This window comes from Lissotriton vulgaris, chromosome 8 (genome assembly GCF_964263255.1).
Source record: "Lissotriton vulgaris chromosome 8, aLisVul1.2, whole genome shotgun sequence".
In the NCBI taxonomy this organism is placed as follows: domain Eukaryota; kingdom Metazoa; phylum Chordata; class Amphibia; order Caudata; family Salamandridae; genus Lissotriton; species Lissotriton vulgaris.
In genome coordinates, this window is record NC_141696.1 from 1,456,015,500 (window position 1) to 1,456,035,770 (window position 20,271).

Below are 20,271 nucleotides of genomic sequence, written 5' to 3' on the forward strand. Positions count from 1 at the left end.
GCAGTACAAAAACAGCATATATTAGTGTGAATAAAAATGTAATTATGTCATTCATGAAGATCAATGTCGTGTTTATCGAAAATGTGTTTTAGATGATGCATAATGAATAAGTTCACATTTAAAGTGATGCATTAAATTTAAACGTGTACCATATTAAAGCCTGCACATGTAGTTTTGCTTATTATGTATGCAGAGTAATGAAATCAATGCTTATAAAGTGATTTTAGAAATGTATGTGTAAAGGCCTGGCTGATTCTCTATGCTTTGCAACGAGAAGGCTTGTCGATGATTTCTTACATTAGCTGAATATCGTAGGGCTCAAATGTATTATCCTTGAGAAAAGGTTCTCAATCGAAGGTAGTCAGCCGATTTTCTGTGCGTGCAAGGTTGCTACGCTCACATGCTTCTTGTTGCAGTGCAAGGACATACATCTCATTAGGCAGAATAACCCTTTTGTTTTAGGAGTTAGGATGGTAGGAGAAGCCGCCATTGGAGTGTACAGGAATGCAGATATGATACTTTCAGCGGAGAAGGTGCCTGGGACCCAAGGACATCCAAACGGTTGAAGGACGAAGCCAGAGTTTCGATGGAAAAGTACGAGAAGGAGACCCTCAGAAGGGGTGTGTGAAGGGTGTGTCCTACTGTTTTGTGATTTTGTATTAGGGACAGTTCCCCAAAGGAGGAGAGGCAGAACAGGGGAAGGAGCATCTTAGAATGAGCTCTGTAGCTTTGGCTACTTATCTATGCAAGTGAGTGTACTTCTAAGGAAGTCCTTGCTACTGACACCTTTTTCCTCTCTTGCTTGGGAATAATGCTAAATAGGGATGTCACCTTAGCGATAGTGTAGGGACATATTAATTGCTTTCCTTCCTAGATGAATGAATACTAAAATTTAGATTGGAGTAGTCATCTTGTGCCTAATGCTATTAGAACTAACTATCCGTCTCATTCTGAGTCGGATGAGACACTTGAGTAGGATTATGTTTGTATTTCTCCGCTGCTTTTGACACTATATCTCATAAATGGCTAGCGGAGAAACTACAGGAGTGTGGCATCGGGGGTGTGGCCCTGCAATGGCTAAGGAACTTCCTTACGGACAGATGCCAACCCACTATTCTTGGCTCCTTTACATCTCACAAATTCCTGCTAGACAAGGGCATGCCTCAGGGCTTGTGCCTGAGCTCCACGCTCTTCAATGTTTACATGGCCCCCCTAGCTAAAACTGTGCAACCTTTTGGCTTCAAGATAGTCTCATATGCCGACAATACACAACTGTTATTCCCTATTGGCTCAAACCGCATGGATGAGAAATCTCAGTTCTCAGGAGGAATACTGGCTATCTCAGAGTGGATGAGGGAAGGCTGTCTCCAGCTCAACCCGGGGAAAACTGCGCTTATTCTCCTAGGTAGAGCTGCCCACTCCTGGTCAGCCAACTGGTGGCCAGCTGAGTTGGGCGAGGCACCCACCCCCTCTTCCTCAGTTAAAAGCTTGGGAATCCAATTGGACCACAAACTTTCAATGAAAGATAACATCAAATCCATAGCAGGGTCATGTTATTACAGCCTCCGTCTGCTGCGCAAAATACTCCTCTATCTACGATTAGAACATCGCTGAACCGTAGTTCAGGCATTGGTCATGAGCAAACTTGACTACGGAAATGCCTTTTTGGCCGAAGTAGGAGATACAGCATTTGCTAAACTGCAGGTGATCCAAAATACTGCAGCAAGGATGGTTCTGAATCGCCCCCCAGGATCTCCATCTCGCCCCTTGCTTAGAGTACTACACTGACTTCCAGTTAAAAAGAGAGTTTTTATTAAGACCTGCTGTCTCTCCTTTAAAGCCCTTAAAGGGGAAGGCCCCCGTTACCTACAAGATAAGCTGTATAGGCATACATCTGAATGTAATTTAAGATCAAATTCACAAGCCCTCCCGAGGGTCCCACGTATCCGTTTGAGCCACACAGGAGCCAGAGCTTTCTCATACTTTGCCCCCAAACTCTGGAACTCGCTACGCGAAGCTCTGCGGAAATCAACATCTTTTCTGAGCTTCAGGAAACAACTGAAAACTTTCCTGTTCTAATGTAAAGTGCCTCCTGAGAAATTACTTTTCCTGACCCGTCAGATTTTTTTTCCTCAGGGTAAGCGCCGAGATGCCCCCGGGTGATTCATGTGCTATACAAGAAACCAATAACATAACATAACATAACAGTGCACATTGCTTTGTAATACATCTTTTAACAATTGATTTCATAGTCCGTAATCCTTTGAGTCTAAATTGGTTGGTCATTGAAAGATTACAAGTGAAATTATTTTCTCCCCTTTACCTTTCTTAGCAGATAAAAAGATCCAGTTGGTTAAGGATTCTTAAAATTGATAAAATCAGATTACGGATAAGGTAAGGATCGGGCGTTATCAGGACTTAGAAGAAAGTTCAGTACAACTTTGCTCTACAAGGTAAAGTTCAGTCGGCAAGGCTGCAGGTGACGTCCAAGGATGAGACATCGGTGCCGTGGACCTACTGGACGAAGTCGGGTGAAGATTACTATGTTTCCATTTACTTTATGGTTTTGAAGTCGAAAATCTCCAGCGGGAGGCTGTAGCCGGCAAGAATTAAATGAGGCTTGAGATCTCTTTGGCGAAGGATCGCTGAGCAGGATTTGCTGCTACGGAGAAGAGATTAGAGGAAGCTGCCATAAAGTCAGATTGACCGGTGATGCACATTAGGTGGAAATACGAGCAGGTTGGTCCTACTCTCCTCTTGGTTCTCGGAGCAGTTTTTAGCCAAAAATGTTCTAAGTCCCATGTTTTGGATTTTGAACTATCGTGACACCTTTAACACCACTACTAAGGGTCCTGCACTGGAGGGGTAACTCTTGGGCGGTTAAAACTCACTCAGGCTGGGTTCAGGAACAGGTTCAAGATGGTTGGACCTTTTCTGTCCCTGGGGCTGTGATCAGGAGGCCAGCCAACTAGCACTTGGGGTCACTCTGTTAGTCCTGGGATCAGCAGTGGAGCAGGGCTCAAGTAGCGGAGTAGGCCTTTGAGGGATCACGGCAGGCTTCGGGCAGCAGAACAGTCCTTCCAGGTACAGCAAAGTAGTCATCTGAACTACACAGCAGGCCACAGCAACAGGCAGCTTTCTGCGACCTTGTCCCAAAATCTGTTAAGAATTCACAAGTCCAGGAATGGCCATTAGCGTTAACTCCTGCACTTTATCACAATCATGTTGGGTGGGATGATGAGTCTCCTCATCATGAAGTCCCATTAAAATCAATTCCTCCACCACAGAGACAATACCTAATTAACCATGAGGCAAAGAAACAAGTCAGTGAGATCCTAGATCAAAGGTGTGACAGAGAATTGCACCTCACCTATGAATAATTTCTTGTTTCTTGTAATGAAACCCAATAATTCATATAATCTGGGCTAAGATTATAGGCACTTAAATGCATCCACACACACATTTGCAGAACAAAGTGCACTTACTATCACACTAATGAATAACATTGTGCAGAAACAATACAATTCAATACTATGCCTCTCAAATGGATTTTTCTGCCAACATTTTGCGTCTGGGAATGGATATTTGACAGCATTCTCGGCAGTAGACTCTCAATACCAATTTTGTTGATTACCACAAGGGTAGGACAACAGACCCAGACTGTTTTCAGCCAGGGTAACATAATTACTTTAAAATTTTGATGTGGAGGCATTGTCCAATGTAGATGACATTTATCTGATAACTGATTTAATTAAACGAACACTTGGCTAGGGCGAACCAAATAATTCTTGGGTTTGCCCAACTGGGATACAAATTTAATTTCAAAAAATCAAAAATTGCCCACCTCAGTGTCCTATTTTAAGGTATCAATTTGTCAAGTGAAGGCAAGGGCCTGGGGACACAATTTTTAGAAAAATGTGCACTGCAACAACATCCAATTACACTGAAAAGACTACAATCCATTTTAAGATTTTTTTATTTTGGCAGGAGCTACATTTTGGATTATGCAGAATGTGTGAAACCTTTCTACGACCTAATTAACCCTGATTTTTCAGTATATCATTGGACACAGGAACCTACGGATATTCTGTATTCCATACAAGCTGACATGATAGCTTCCAAACATGTTTAGTCATATTTTAAAACAACTCACCAGGTGACCCACATAGTAGCTGGACCGAGCGGGTACACTTGCATCACTTTCAATGAAGGTGACACAGTACCCATTGCATACAAATCACATTGGTATATTAACGCTGAAAGTGTTTTGCACCAACTGAGTTGATACTCACAGCAGTACAAACTGTTGTAGTAAGAGAGAGAGCACTAGTGCAGGGGAAACTTAGAATTGTTGTGACTCCGGTCCCGACCCTAGAGACCGTTACACAAAGGCAAGCATCCTGAATGATAAAACACTACACCCATGATGGATTCAATGGGCTAACTCTCTCATTGTTAACAGATGTAGTTTACAGATTTTACTCTACATTACAATCACAAGAGGTCTTGCAGTACTAACAAGAATATCCTCTACCAAATGAAATAATGCCTCTAGATCGATGTGAATGTATCATTTATACTGATGGATCTGTCCCACCGCCATAAGAATGAAACAACAATATTCTATGACATACGCAATAGTGAAAGGGCAAATGTATGATGGAAAGTTCCATCCTGGGAAACCATAGGGTATTGTAGGGTGCAGCTAGCTGAACTAAAATCCCTGATACTGGCACTACAAAATACGGATCGTGAATTCTCCACACTAATTATAAGATGCTTTGGAAACAAGTGGCAAGGCTGAAAGAAGGCCTGCCACAGGCTCATGTTATTCATACATTGAGTCATCAATGTGTTGGTGTTCACGTTGAAGGTAAAGCAATGGCGGATGAAGCCGCCAAAGCAACAGTACGCACTGCTGCCATAGCTGCATTAACTTGCACAAGTACGAGGATAGACAGAACAACTATGATAACTGTCAATGACACACACAACTGCTCGGCCATGCCGAAAGGCTTTCCACTCAAGTACTCCTACAAGTTAGATGCACAGAACATTTTGTATGCTCAGATTCTAGGAGTGGGGCAGAAAGTAATACCAAACACTGATCGCAGATTGGGATTGATACTAGTTGCACATGAGGGTCTGAGTTCAGCTCATGCAGGTATCACTGCTCTATTGGTGGCCAAGTCTTATTAGCAGACCAAGGACTTTGTCCTTAAATGTGACATCTGCCAGCAGTTGAAGGGCTCCACCGTAGTGCGTTCACCACAAACACCTTTATTGATCTCAGATAAACCTCTTGCGTGTGTAAATTTGGATCACTGTGGCCCCTTACACTTAGACAGGGCTTACAAGTACATCTTGGTGGCAGTAGATTCATGCTCCAGATTCCTGTGGGTTTGGCCCCAGTGCTCGGCTAACATTTAAAGTTTTATAAAGGATTTGCAAGTCCTTATCGGCACATATGCAACTGGCACTCTACATTCCAACCAGGGTCTGGCGTTTAGCTCTCAGGATTACAAAGAAGCCATGGGAAGTTTGGGTGTTGCCTTGCAGTACTTTTCCCCCTGCCATCCAGAGGGAAATCTGGTTGTTGAATGGAACAACCATTACTTAAATCAATCTGCAAGGCTATTAGTCTCAGGTGGCAGTAGGGTCAATCATCTATAAGGGGTCCAGAAGGCACCTAACAACATTGCAAGAAAATCCCTAGGGGGTCGCACACTTTATGAACTTCTGTTTAGGTTGGAGATGTGGGTACCCGACCTCGATAGTGTCAGGGCGGTAGCGGCTGAAAAAAAAACATTTGATATCAATGATCATTTAGATGTTTTACAGGACATTAAAGAATACCAAGCTTTACAAAAACTCATCCAAGTAAAACGCACCGCCACCTGGGAAGTGAAAACAGTATCAGCAAGACCTGCCTTGGTCCTAAATATTGGGAACTTTGTCAGAGAGAAAATTGTGGGTAAACAAGAATTTGAACCTGTACCTGTCCTGGCTGTCGAAGGTACCACAACTGTACTTGTTCTGTCTCTTGCCGTTCATCGAGACAAATGGTTTGTCTCAATTGATCACTAATCAAACCATACTATGTGGCAGATTTTCAACAGTAGGCTATATGTGCTCCCGGGGGTGCCGCCACACTACTCTTGCTGTTGTACAGGAATTTTAGATGGAAGCTTTAATAATAACTGAAGACTCCACTTCCAAAGAGAAGCTATAAACAACAATGAAATGATACTTCTACCTGTTGCGACAACTACAACTGTACAATCAACAAGTACAAAAATGTAATTTCGAAAAATTGATGACGTCTATGTAAACATGCCAAAGATCGAGTCATATCCCAGTTCTACAAAACCTGCTGAGCTGCCAATAATAGATTGTTTGGGCCCGATTCACAGAGTGAACTTAAGACTCAATCCTAAACTTACTATTATTTTGGCATTCACAGAATGCACTTACTACTTTTGGTATTCACAGAATTTAGGATTTTGTCTTAAGTTTGTCTTAAGACAAACTTAGGATAGACTTAAGACAGAATTAAGTTTGTTTTTTTGTCTTAAGTCTGTCTTAAGTTTGTCTTAAGACAAACTTAAAACAAAATCCTAACTTCTGTGAATACCAAAAGTAGTAAGTTCATTCTGTGAATGCCAAAAGTAGTAAGTGCATTCTGTGAATACCAAAATAGTTGTACGTTTTTTCATCAGATCCAAGTGAACCTGAAATGCCAATACCACCTCCCCCTTTCAAGTTATGAGTGTATGCTCTTAACCTTTGGATGAAGAATACTTACTTCAGTATTCCCTGGATACATCTCTGGATTACAAGTGGATTACTTTTTCTGGTACTTTGGATTTTTTATTTTTTATTTATTTATTTGAATTTGTAATGCGCAACAGCTACCAACAGTGGGTTTCCCTGCGCAAGGGACAGACTGAAGAAGAAAAGGACATGCAGCAGTACTATAGGACAATAGCAGCAACTCATATTTGTATTGAAATAGCATAGTTTTCAGTTTTTTCGAGAAACTAAAAAGGTTGTTTTCAGATTTCAGAGCAATTGGAAGCGCGTTCCAATATTTGGGACCGAGATGGTAAAAGGCTCGACTCCCCATCCTTGCAAGTTTGAATCTTGGAACAACAAAGTCGCAATTTGCGGAGGATCTTAATGTGCGACTAGGCTTGTAACGTTGAACAAGACTCTGCAAGTATTTTGGAGCCGTGCCCTGTTTGATTTTAAAAAGATAGCACAGGGGTTTAAATTTTATACGGCTAGAGATCCTAAGCCAGTGTAAATCTCGGAGAGCCTGAGAGGCCGATGATTTCCTCGGGATGTTAAGAAGAAGTCGGGCCGACGAGTTTTGTACAACCTAAAGCTTAATGACAGGGTATTATCATGTGATGTACATGGTTCTACTGAATTAGACCAAATTCCCCATTTGTTTAAAATTTCCTTAAATTATATTATCACCTTTAGTACTTTCGCTGATGATTGGGACATCAAAACTTTGCATAATTTGCTAGCAGATTTATAGCGATTAGCTTCATTCTCTAATGATGAGTAGTAGTATGGACCATGTAACTTTGGAAACATGTTCTGTTACCAGCATTATGGTCACCATTTTTTACATAAAAGTAGTATTGCACTGTTTATAATTACACACAATGGGAACACTGCCCAACACTGCCGTAACGTGGTTTAAATACCTTTGCACAGAAGGGTGCTTATTTTTCAGGTTTTTATCCAGCCTCATATTACTATAGGCGTGCACCTAAACCTGCAAAGAAAAATATGTTGACTTTATTTCTCACCTGTCCATTCAGGGTTTTGACTTTTGGAAAGACAGCATAGACACAAAATCTGCCTGGGGGACCACAGATTGGCAGGTCCAGGGAATGGAGGCCTTATTTAGAACATGCCTCATACCACATCAAATGATTTTCCTGAGAAAAACAGTGCAACAAACTTCATGTCTTGGTATAGCAAAAATGAAGGATTTGAACACACCACGCATTCCTGCAGTCTCACGTTTTAAGAATTGACAGAACTTAACACCCTGCAATGAGGATACATTAGATACCATGATACATAATGGTTCTTTCAATTCATCAGACCCCAAATGCAAGGGATGGTTGGTTAGGCATGTGGACACAAACGGGTGTCAATCCAGATTCCTGGGTAACACCGAAGGGTTTAGGATAATAGGCCTGATCAGGGATATGTACAAACAGAACACTTGGGGTGGTGACGTCATATAGTGTTGGGAAGTTATGCCTAGATTGGTTACAAACCTCAACACTCTCCCAGGTGAAACAACACTTGTCCCATTTCTTTGATGACATGGATCTCATATATTTTTTATTAGGCCCCCAAAATGCACATCAACAGCGCTTTTTGTACAGAATATATAATGAGCTGTGGAAGATTTCTGAGCAGGAAGCAACTGGGAGATTGTGCAAGATTAGTAGGGTTAATTTAGAAAAAGCTTTGGCTGTGGTTGACAATGGTATGACCAGTTTATCATTTAGAATGTATTCACTGGGCAACATAGTGTCATCCGAAATTGACAAAATACAGCAATACAGGTCTATATTACAAAATGGACAGACACAGTTATGGTTAATAGCAATACTGAGCTGGAAGTTACAAACGTTACGTTCTGGCCATGTGCCATGGCGTTACATCAACAGTACAAATCTGTTGTCAGCATCGGTTCCCCAAAGGAGACTCAGCATGGCCACGGAAAGGTATTGGAAAATGCCCATTGTAATATGGCTGGCGGTGTCTGATAGACATCGATACCATATAGAACCATTTTCCGCCCGGTCGCAAGGCAACCGGGGTGGAAAAGCGTCGGGTGGTCTTTCCGTCCGCCGCAGACCCCCCTGCCATGATAATATGGCGGGGGTCATTCCGGCACGGATGGCAGGCCGGTGGTGGCTACCGCCGGCCTGGCGGGGGCGATCCGCCCGCCATCCTAATGGGGCCCTAAGTTCCCACTGCATTTTGGGGAGCTGGTCCTCTGTATCTTTAAACTGTCTGATTCAAAAGGAATTGTACAATTTTTTTAAATGTATTGGAGCTGTGTTGGTTAGCACCTATTAGAAGGGGTTATACCAAATTTCATACACTGCATGTTGGGAAGCGTTTTTGGAGGGCTCCCGCTTGTTCTCCTACTTCTGGTGGGAATCCGTAATGGATGTCCCAGTTCAACCCAGAATAGAGACTGCACTGCTAGACTGCTTCGATACACCTCTACTTCAAGAACTAAATGAGCATATATACATTGTTTCAGCACAATGGGTGAACTATATCTGCTATTTACGCTTTTGAGACTTGTAATCACGTTTATCTGCTTTGTCTACTAATTATTGCAGCACACGCATTTTATGCAAAAATAACGTTGGTTCAATAAATATTATTGAAAAGGTCCCACTGGGTATTCTTTGTATATTTCTCTGACACTAAGTGAGCATGAGTGACTGAGCAAAAGGCTTTGTACTGTTTCCACTATGACTGAGGGGTTAGGCTTATAATGTTCAGTGGTTGCCAAAAAACCATTAGCTCCCTGATAGGTTAGTGGGGCTTACGGTAGCACTGTCACACCAAGCTGTTATTTTATGTTGTCCAAACAATGTGGTGATCCTATGGCTTGGTAGGAACTACACGACACTAACGATAGAATAAGAATAAGCATTGGCAAAGCCAATAGGTCTTGGGAATGCCCAAGCTATTAGCCTGTCAATGTGAATGTCTTTTAGCCAAGTTATCAAGCAGCACATCTGCTGTTCAGCATGGCTAAATGTGCGATGCTTGTTTGGTATTGACGCGTTCTTGCTTAACAATGTGAAAATCATAGTGAGGAGCTTTAAAGTGAAGTGAGGATGTGACGTAACAGCTGCCAACAGGGGTGCTGGGTAACCAGGTTTGAATCTCGGGTCGGCTGAATAATTTGTGATCAGTTGCACTTCCCCCTGCCTAAGGCAATAAATGTGTCATTGTGTAATGTAACTGATGAGCACTGCAAGCGCTCCAATACCATTGGCTGGTGTTAGCACTATGGCAAGATGGAGTCCAAAACAAGCGATCTAATACCATCAGATCATGCACACAAAAAAAGCAGCAGCGACGAGAGAGGTAGTGGGGGAACGGTCATGCAAGGAAGAAGTAGGGGTTAGTGAGATCGACAAGCAATGACAGGAAAAAAAGCCGTCATTGAAGAAGGTTCAGCAACAAAAATGAATATGTTATTGTGTAATGTAACTGGTGAGCACTTAAAGTAATCCAATACCATCGGCTTGTGTTTGCGCTATGGCAAGACGGACAACAGATGAGAGCTCCAATACCATTGGATCAAGCAAAAAATATAAACAAGTACTGTTCGTCTTTTAACAACTTTTTGTTACGCATTCATTTATGTACACACGTATGCATTTTAATGGTATACTCGTATGTGTACGAGGAAGACAGCCTGAAAACACAGGTATTCCTGTGGAGTGCTTGAAAACAAAGAAAAAAATAGCTCTGCAAACCAGGAGCAGTGTAAGGAGACATGTATTTGGTCCATGTGCTATGGTAGGGCCAAACAAATGAACATGGCATGACGCCTGCATGCCATGACTAATGACATCAAAGAAAATGAGAGTGACGCTGAAGTTTACCAATGGTAGGAAATGGGCGGCATGTAAGCCCACTGATGAGCACTGCAAGTGCTTTAATACCATTGGCTGGTGTTAGCACTATGGCAAGATGGAGTCCCGAACAAGCGATCTAATACCATCAGATCATGCACACAAAAAAAGCAGCAGCGACGAGAGAGGTAGTGGGGGGACCGGTCATGCAAGGAAAAAGGAGGGGATAGTGAGATCGACAAGGAATGACAGGAAAAAAAGCCGTCATTGAAGAAGGTTCAGCAACAAAAATTAATATGTTTTTGTGTAATGTAACTGGTGAGCACTTAAAGTAATCCAATACCATTGGCTTGTGCTTGCGCTATGGCAAGACAGACAATGGAGTGAGAGCTCCAATACCATTGGATCAAGCAAAAAATATAAACAAGTACTGTTCGTGTTTTAACAACTTTTTGTTATGCATTCATTTATGTACACATGTATGCATTTTAATGGTATGTGTGTATGTGTACGAGGAAGACAGCCTGAAAACACAGGTATTCCTGTGGAGTGCTTGAAAACAAAGAAAAAAATAGCTCTGCAAACCAGGAGCAGTGTAAGGAGACATGTATTTGGTCCATGCGCTATGGTAGGGCCAAACAAATGAACAGGGCATGACGCCTGCATGCCATGACTAATGACATCAAAGAAAATGAGAGTGACGCTGAAGTTTACCAATGGTAGGAAATGGGCGGCCTGTAAGCCCACAGATAGAACACGACATGTCTCTTTGGGACAGCACATGCTGAGACCTAAAAGAAATTATAGAGAGGAGCCTATATTTATAAAGAGGCAACTAACAAGGTAATAAGATCGGAACATACTTCTAATATTCTAATAGAAGTTGAAGAATCTAAACAAAGGCTTAATGGTGAAGCAGCAGATAAGGTGAAATGTTTTAGAAAAACTAGGATAGTTATTCAAAGGAAAGAGAACAATAGTAAATGTTTGATATCATCCAAAGAATAGAGCAGAGGTTTATGCTAAATAAAATGTCACAGGTTTTGCTATGCGGGGCATATAACCAAAAGTAGCTCATGTTGTGCAAGAAAAGTAATTTTAAGAATAGGGAGGATGGGCACTTTGGAAAAGGGCTTAGAACCGAGGGGCATATTATCAAGAAAGTAAATAAAATTATTGCCGCTTTGGCGGCAGGAAACTGCAGCAAAAGCAGTGATAATGGCCTTAATAATATGCCCTTGTAAATTCCCATAGCAGCCCAGGTTAACACCCGAATGTGGGCTGCTATGGGAATTCACAAGGACATATTATCAAGGCAACTATTGCCTTTTTTGATAATATGCGCCTAACTCCATTAAAATGGAATGTGATTGAAGATGCATGTAAAAGTCTTCAGGGGATGATTTTAGAGGTCAGAGAAAATATTTTGAAATATTACATAAAGAATATGGAAAATGTAAATAGAACAAATGAATTAAGAACACCACATGTTATAGAAATGTGTGGGGAGCTGTGTAATTACTAGCGGACCCAGGTAGCCTCTATACATTGATAATTAATGAGACATAAGCTACTTTATTGAATAGAAAGTTGGACGCCCTTATAATACCCACTTTAACCCGTTAACCGCGGCGGTAATTCCGCCGCGGTGCGGGCATTTCCGTTCGCGGGTGGGGCCGCGTCGGCCATTGGCCGACGGCAGCACTGGGGAGGTAGTGCTGCTGTCAGCCAATGGCCGATGGCAGCAAGGAAAGGGTTAAAAGCAACAAACTATGGACATTGGAACGCCATTGTTGTAAACGCATGATAAGGCACCTGCATGTTGCTAGGTTTTACTGCGTAGCTTCAGCCGTCTGCCCCCAGTTCTTCCCTTGATGTGAAGAGAAGTATTTCACTGCCAGAAGTACTTGTATACTCCCAAATCACCTCTCCTGTCAAGGTGAGGTGTGACACCGCAGCCAGGGTGACTGATGCTGGAATCTGGGGATCACGGTTCGATCCCCGGCAGATTAGCCCAGCACCATGTGACTTTGGGCAATAGCTTGCTTAATCTTCCCGTAGCAAGTGCTGGCCTGATTCAGAACACCTCCTTGGTGGAATCTGCGCAACCGTTACCTTAGGCTCTTTGCTGTCAGCGTCTTTGCTCTGTGGCACTCAACGGAGTCCTCTAATTGCAAAATTGCTTGTTAGAGCTTCCTTTCCCACATGCTACCGCATGTGGGCACTGGGCCCAGGCCAGCTTGTGGATGATATTTTGGAACAATTTTTATTTTTCTCCAGACTCTGTGTGCCCAGACAAAGGGTCTTCCACCCCCTTATCTAGAGCTTTGCTCTTCTAACTTTGGCAGACACCCAGCCCTGTCTGGTTGTTCGTTTTTCACTGCAGCCCAGTCTGACACCCAGAATTGCTCTATACTCATCCTAGTTTGTGCATTCCCTACTTACTCTGGGGTATGGAGTATGGATATGAGCAGTTAACCAGTCCATCTACAGAGCGGTGGGGGAGGCCATGTCCCCCCTAGAAGAGCGCCTTACCCAAAAGATTGATCGCTCCCTTTGTCCCCTAAACCACAAGGGTCGGCCCCAGCACTGCAAGTGCTGATTCCGGATACAACCCCCACCCGGCCAAGCGCCCTTGGGTGACTTGGATGGATGCTGACTTGTTTGAGCGACTTAAAAAGGACTTTTTGGCCTACCAGCCATTGCCATCTCCTAGCGTTCCTGTGCCGGCCTCCCAAGACACATTGGGCCCCAATGGCACCATGCCGGGCCCTTCCCAGCCCATGAATAATACCCCTCCACCTGCTTTGGATATGTTTCATCCAGATCAAATCGTACATCCACGTTCGTCAGAATGGGCCCCCGCAGATTACTTGCGGAGTATGTGGCGTTATGCATCCGCAAGCCTCTGGACAAAGATTGCTTCCAGGCGGAGTGTCCTGTTCCCTCTTTGACGACAAGGTCACGCAAACCCCAGATATTGACCCTCGAATGGCGACATTCTTACAGAAATGTATCCGTGACCCCAAGAAAGGGATCGACAGATTGTGGAGGGCCTGTCAAGATAAGCTCCTGGATGTCCTGGGCCCGTTAACAAAGATTCTAGATATGGCCGAGGAAGCTAGACCTTCAGGCTCGCTCATCTCCTCTGATTGTCTTTCTGGTTGGGCTCAACGGGCCATTGTGTTCTTAGGTAATGCAAACTGTGCATTATCCACCGAGCGCCGTTGCTCGTTACTGATTAAAGTGGGTCCCAAGTTGGGGGACTTGGCAGAATCTGGGGCAGGCCCTGTTGCTCAGGGTGGTCTCTTTGGTGACCCTTTCATAAAGGAGTTGGGCAAATTTGTCAACAACTTTACGTCTTTGGCTAGGGCTCAGTCCACCATCAAGAAGGTTTTCAGAGGGGCCGGTCGAGGTAGGGGCCGCTCGATCGGCCGTGATTCCAACCAGCAAACCAGAGGTCATGGCTCCTCCAGAGGTCAATACCAGGACCAGGGTATATTTGTTCATTTCTACCCCACCAGGGGTCTGGTGAGTGTTCTTCCTTCTCCCCTCTTACAAATCGGGGGCGGCTGGTGAATTTTTCCCAGGCATGGGCTTCTGAAACGGGGGATCAGTGGGTGCTCCAGACTGTCCGCGGTTTCCACATAGAGTATCTGGATGCCCCCTATCTACGAGCCAGACCCTACCCCAGTTTTTCCCAACAGGATTCCATTATGGTACACGGGGAGGTCTACGCTCTTCTGAGAAAGGTGCTATATTGCCTACTTCACTTCACCCCCAGGGCTTTGTAAGCAATCTGTTTCGGGTGGACAAAACGGACGGGGGCAAACGCCCGGTCAGCAACTTAAGTGAATTCACCGAGTGGCTGGTCTATCGCCACTTCAAGATGGAGGGTATTCACCTACTTCAAGACGTTCTTCGTCCAGTGGACTGAATGGTTCACCTGGATCTGAAAGACGCTTATCTGGTGGTTCCCGTGTCCCCCCCATCGGTGTTTCCTTCAGTTCCGATCGAGTCTGTCTCGCTTCCTTTTGGCCTGTCTTCCGCCCCTTGGTGTTTTACCAAGGTTCTCAAGCCAGTGGTAGAATGGCTCCGCGCGCGGGGAGTTCGGATGATTGTCTACCTCGATGATCTCCTCCTCATGGATGCAAGCCCCAGACAGCTTCTGCGTCATCTTCTGATGGCGGTGAGTCTTCTTCAGAATCTGCGCTTTATGATAAACGAGCCCAAATCTATGCTCTTCCCCTCTCAGTGCATCACATTTCGGCTTCGAGATCGACTCAAAATCCTCCACTCTCAGCCTCCCATCTCGGAAGGTAACAAAGATTTGTCACGAGCTTTGGAGGATGCTCTCCAAGGGTCAAATCTTTCTCAGAGACATAGCGAGGGTAGTAGGCTTGCTGTCAGCCTGTATTCAGGCGATTTTCCCGGTGCCCCTTCATTATCGGGAGCTGCAGCGCCTCAAGGCCTAGCATCTCTGGGCCGGTGTCCCTTTCTGTGGACGCTCGGGAAGAGATCCACTGATGGCTTCAGCACATGGAGGCCTCAAATGGCTGAGCTGTTTTCGGATACGCTCCCGATTTAGTCATAGAATCAGACGACAGCACTCTGAGTTGGGGATCCAGATGCAGTGATTTTTCTACAAGAGGACTGTGGTCTCCAGGTAAGAGCAGGTTACATATCAACTATCTGGAGCTCATGGCGGGCTCATTTGCGGTTAGTTGTTGGACAAGAGATTCCATTCATTCCACAGTCCTGTTGAAAATGGACAACATTTCCCTGGCCGTTACATCAACCACCTGGGTGGAACGTGGTCCAAGGCCCTTTCCGACCTTGCGGACAGTTTTTGGCAGTACTGCCTAGAACACCAAGTTTCTGTGACGGTGGAGTACTTTCTGTGGAAAGACAACTAGGTGGCAGACTTCCAGTCATGTCATTTCACGGACTCCAGTCTGTGGAAACTCGACCCAACAGTTTTTTATTCACTGGCCGAGCTATGGGGTCCTTTCTCTGTAGACCTCTTTGCCTCCCAGCTGGACTTCCAGGTTCCCCGGTTCTTCAGTTGGAGGCCAGATACCTTGGTGGAAGCGACGGATGCGTTCCTGCAGGATTGGAATCAGGAGGACGGTTATGCGTATCCTTCTTTTACAATGATCACTGGGGTAACAGCCCAGGTGCTGAGGCAAGAGGCGGACATTGTTCTACTGTCTCCTCTTTGGAGGTCTCAAGTTTGATTTCTGGTTCGCCTTGAACTTTCTGGAGATTCTCCAATCCTACTCCACCAGTTTCCGACTCTCCTCCTCAATCCCGACGGGGTAGCTCATCCTCTAGCTCTACACAACTCCTTGCAACTCATGTGTGGAGGATTACCAGTAACGCTGGGAAATCCCTGGCCTTTCGGCGAAGGCTGGCGAGCTCATGTGGCGAGCACGGGCAGACAGCACAGTTAAGCGCTACAGATCTGCTTGGTGTCAATCCTGTGGAAGCTGATGTAGTTTACATCCTGAATTTTTTGGCTCATTTAGCGGACAAATGTTTGGCTTACAGACCCATCAAGTCCTTTCATTCTGCTATCTCGGCGGCCCACCTGTCCCTGGCTGGTGAGGACCCCCTGGTTTGCAAACTTCCCTGGGGCATCCTATTGTCCTTACCCCTGCAGCCGCGTCATTTGGCGCTCTGGGACGTGAATCAAGTCCTCAACTTGTTCCTTTCCTGGCAACCATACAGGTTTCTTTCGCGAAAGCAGCTTTCGGCTAAACTGGCAATGCTTTTGTGCCTTATTTTGCGCTGACGCGTGTCAGACATCAGGGCGTTGGACATTACGTCCAGGATGTTCTCCCCCTCTGGAGTCACTTTTACTCTGCACAGATGTACTAAATCTATCACCAGAACCATTTCTTATCCGGAGTTTCCAGATGCTCCTAAGTTGTGTGTGGTAAGATGTTTGAAGGCTTATGAGGAAATGACGGAGAAGTTCCGACCGCCCGGTGAACGGCAATTTTTCATTGCTCTCTGGAAGCCCTTTAAAGGAATAGGTGGGGCAAGATGGCGGACGCAGCAGTGTCCGTGTGAGCAGCGCTGAAGGAGGCTCCCGTCCCGATCGGTTCTACTCTGTGAGACACCGCTACCCGATCGGAAACCAGCACGGCTGCGCTTAGCAAGCGACCCTGACCCTGACACTTGACACTTGGAAAAAAAAATATATATACTTACGGACTTACGAGTTTGGATTCTGCTTCGGGGGTTGGAATGCGACTAGACCTGTGGAAGAGTTACTCGCGGTCCCTTTGCTCGGCGTGGCTACGCACGACTCACTCCTCCCCTTCCAGTGGCACACCTGATCAGAGCACACCGAGCACACGCCTGGAACCGTCGGAACGCGGAAAGCAGCACTATCGGCGAATTCAAAAAGAACAAAGGGAGTTTCTGTTTTCTGAGTTAGGGATGGCACCAAAAAATCCTGGAACCGACGTCCAAAGGCAACAAAAGCCAAAAACAAGGGCAGTTACAGTGGCTACACAGGAAACTATTCAATTAACGAGGGCAGCAACAGCTTTATCATCTGCTGGCATAGTGAGTACAACTAATGCAGTCTGTATTGAAACCCCATGTATGAATATGACTAGAAATGTGACTGAGACTGAGATTCCTGTTTTTTCTAGCGCGGTTCCCATAGAGGTACCAGCAGTATCCAACCTACAAGATTCAAACGCGGTGAATTCTGGGAGTTGTAGGCAAGGTGCCATTCCAAAAATACCAGGGATGTTTATAAAAAAAGTGGGTACCACAGCAAATCCATCTAAAAGCCTCGACAATATAAATTTAACTAAAGATAAAGCACATGTTGCCGAGCTATTTAATAAGGATACAACTACCATGGAAAATGAGCAAACCGAGGAGGTTTCAGAACAGCCGGATTCAGTACCTCTTAACTTAATTGAAGACATGGATTCAATAGACTCTGCTGGAAACTTTTATTCCTTGACTGATCTATCCCAAGCCTTAGACTCGGATTTTATGGAAGACTTGGAGGTAGCAAGGGGGCCTCAATCTTTACAAGACTTTGAAAAATCATTTTCTGATCGGAACAAAAGGATCTAAGTGATCCGGAAGACTCGGATCCTGAAGAGTCTCCTAATAGATAAAGGCAAGATGATAATGGATCTACTCTTCCTTCTATCTCTACTTCTCCTAAAGTAACTAAAGAACGATTTGAAACACCAGAGATAACACTAGAGGTACTTTATCAAGTCATGTTGCATCACAGAGAAGAGACAAAAGCAGAGAATCTTCGCACTCAAGGGGCAGTAAGGCAATTTGAGGAAGGTGATGAAAGTATCTAACGACACAGTAGCAAGAGTAACGGAAACAGAAACAAGGATCTCTCAACTGGAAGATTCAATGGTTCAGCAAAATTCTCAAATAAAGGCAATGGAAGGAATAAAGGAAGAAATCAACTGGAAACTGGTTGATTTGGAAAATAGAGCACGTCGGAACAACCTTCGAGTCCTTGGTGTTCCGGAAGGGAATGAAGAGTCAAATACTCGACAGTATATTATAGAGCTCTTCTCAGAAGCCTTCCCCGATTTAAAACAATGTAGATGGGAGACTGAAATTCAGAAGGCTCATAGATTTCCCTTCCAAAAAAATCGACAAGACTCAGTCTCTAAACCTCGTGCTATCCTGATCTCCTTGAACAATTTCCTAGCTAGGGAAGCCCTCTATGACTTGGCCAGGCCAAATAGAAAGCACAAGGGTAAAGATACTGAATTTTTTGTGTGTCCTGACTACTGTCATGCTACGGTTCAACTTCGCTGGCAACTTCGCCAGCTTATTCCTCTATTCCAGGCTAAAGGAGCACGGGCATTTTTGTTAAACCGTGCAAAACTTAAAATAATCTATAAAGAGCGCATTTATTTCTTAACTTCAGAGGGGGCAGCTAAAGAGCTATTACTTTCGCTATGAAAAAAAAGGGGGACAAAATGCTACTGTATTCTTAAAAAAAGTTAAAAATAAAATAAAATAGGGGTCTAATGCAATTCATAGCGGGTTTTTAAGTTAATGCTCTAACTTGTTCCAAAAAAGATTCAATATATATATAAGTACAATACCGTTATTTATATCATGTGTTGGAGAAGTTAAATCTGTGGTCTCTTTTGGTATTTGTGCTTATGCTCGTTTTTTTTTTCCTTTACCAGTATCAACTCTGTTTTCTTTTTTTTTTTCTAGATTCTGACTGTTTATGTATAATGGTCGCATAATTTTTGCTGGTAATACAATGTTCAGATACTGGGTCTGGAGTGATTTTGATCTGTTTTGGAACAATAATCATGATGTGGAGCCACGGGCTGTGAGCCACTAAGCGCCCATCACATCATCAATGAGAGGGACTACTAAGTCCCTTTGCCCTGATAGTTTGGGGGAGGAAAAGTGGGTGGGTGGGCTCGGGTCGAGCTCTGGGAGGTTGGGGAGGGAAAAAGGGGTTGCAAACAAAATCAGAAATTATCTAAGGATGCTTATTTGGAAATCTTTCTTTCTCTTTGCTCATTTTTGTTCTCTACATTTTTATGATGGCCTGAGACATATAGGGAGATATAAGATGAACTGCGAAACATATGTTTTCATTTCTATTATATATAAGCTTCGTTTGGAGGGGGGAATGAAAAATATTTACTGAAATGGAAAAATTACGAATATGTTGTTGGAACATATGTGGAATAAATAATAAAAAAAAGAGGGGAGTTGCTGCACAAATTATACGGACTATGAAACTGGATATTTTATGTATTCAAGAGTCACATATTATGTGAAATGATAGAAAATTGTATTAAGACTTGGGGATGAAATTGTTAGTTTGCACGTCACAAGGTACAATGACAAAAGGAGTGGTAATTCTAATTAGAAAAGGTTTGGAGACCCCTATTCGTAATATAGCAGATCAATTTGGGAGATGGGCAATTGTGGAATTAAAAATTGATAGCAAAATTTGGACTATTTGTTCTGTATGTGCCCCAAATCTAGACGATCCAACTATACTGAACTCCTTAAATTTAGAATTAGCCAATTGGGCTCCATCATTAATATTGTGTGGAGATCTCAACCTTCATATAGACCTTAATAGGAATAAACATAACATTATAGATTATCAAGGGGCAAAAAAAATCATTCAAAGCTCTTTATTCTCTGATAATGGATCATAGCTGACTCTGAATATTTAGATATGATGGCAAAGTGGATAAAATAATTTCTTGACATTATTAGAGGAACGGCCTCGGTTCAGAATACATGGGATGCTTTTAAAGCGGGGATCAGAGGGGAGTCACTATCGTATGTTATTAAAAAAAAAAAAATTATACGAGAAAAGGTAGATCAAGGCTATAAAAATGTCTTACTTTGGGAAAAAAACTATCAATTGCTATTAGTCAAAATCATCACCACCCCCTTTTCTGAATCGTTTTTGGCCACTATAGGTGTTGCAGGGTATACTCAGACATGAGTCCCTTTCTCACTGCACCATCAGGATTCAAGCAAGCCGGGCCGAAGACGGCTGAAATGCCAGAAACCGGTCCCCGGTAGCTTGTCTCCTTTCTGGTGAAGAATTGGCTTGGTAGTTTAGTCTGCCCTG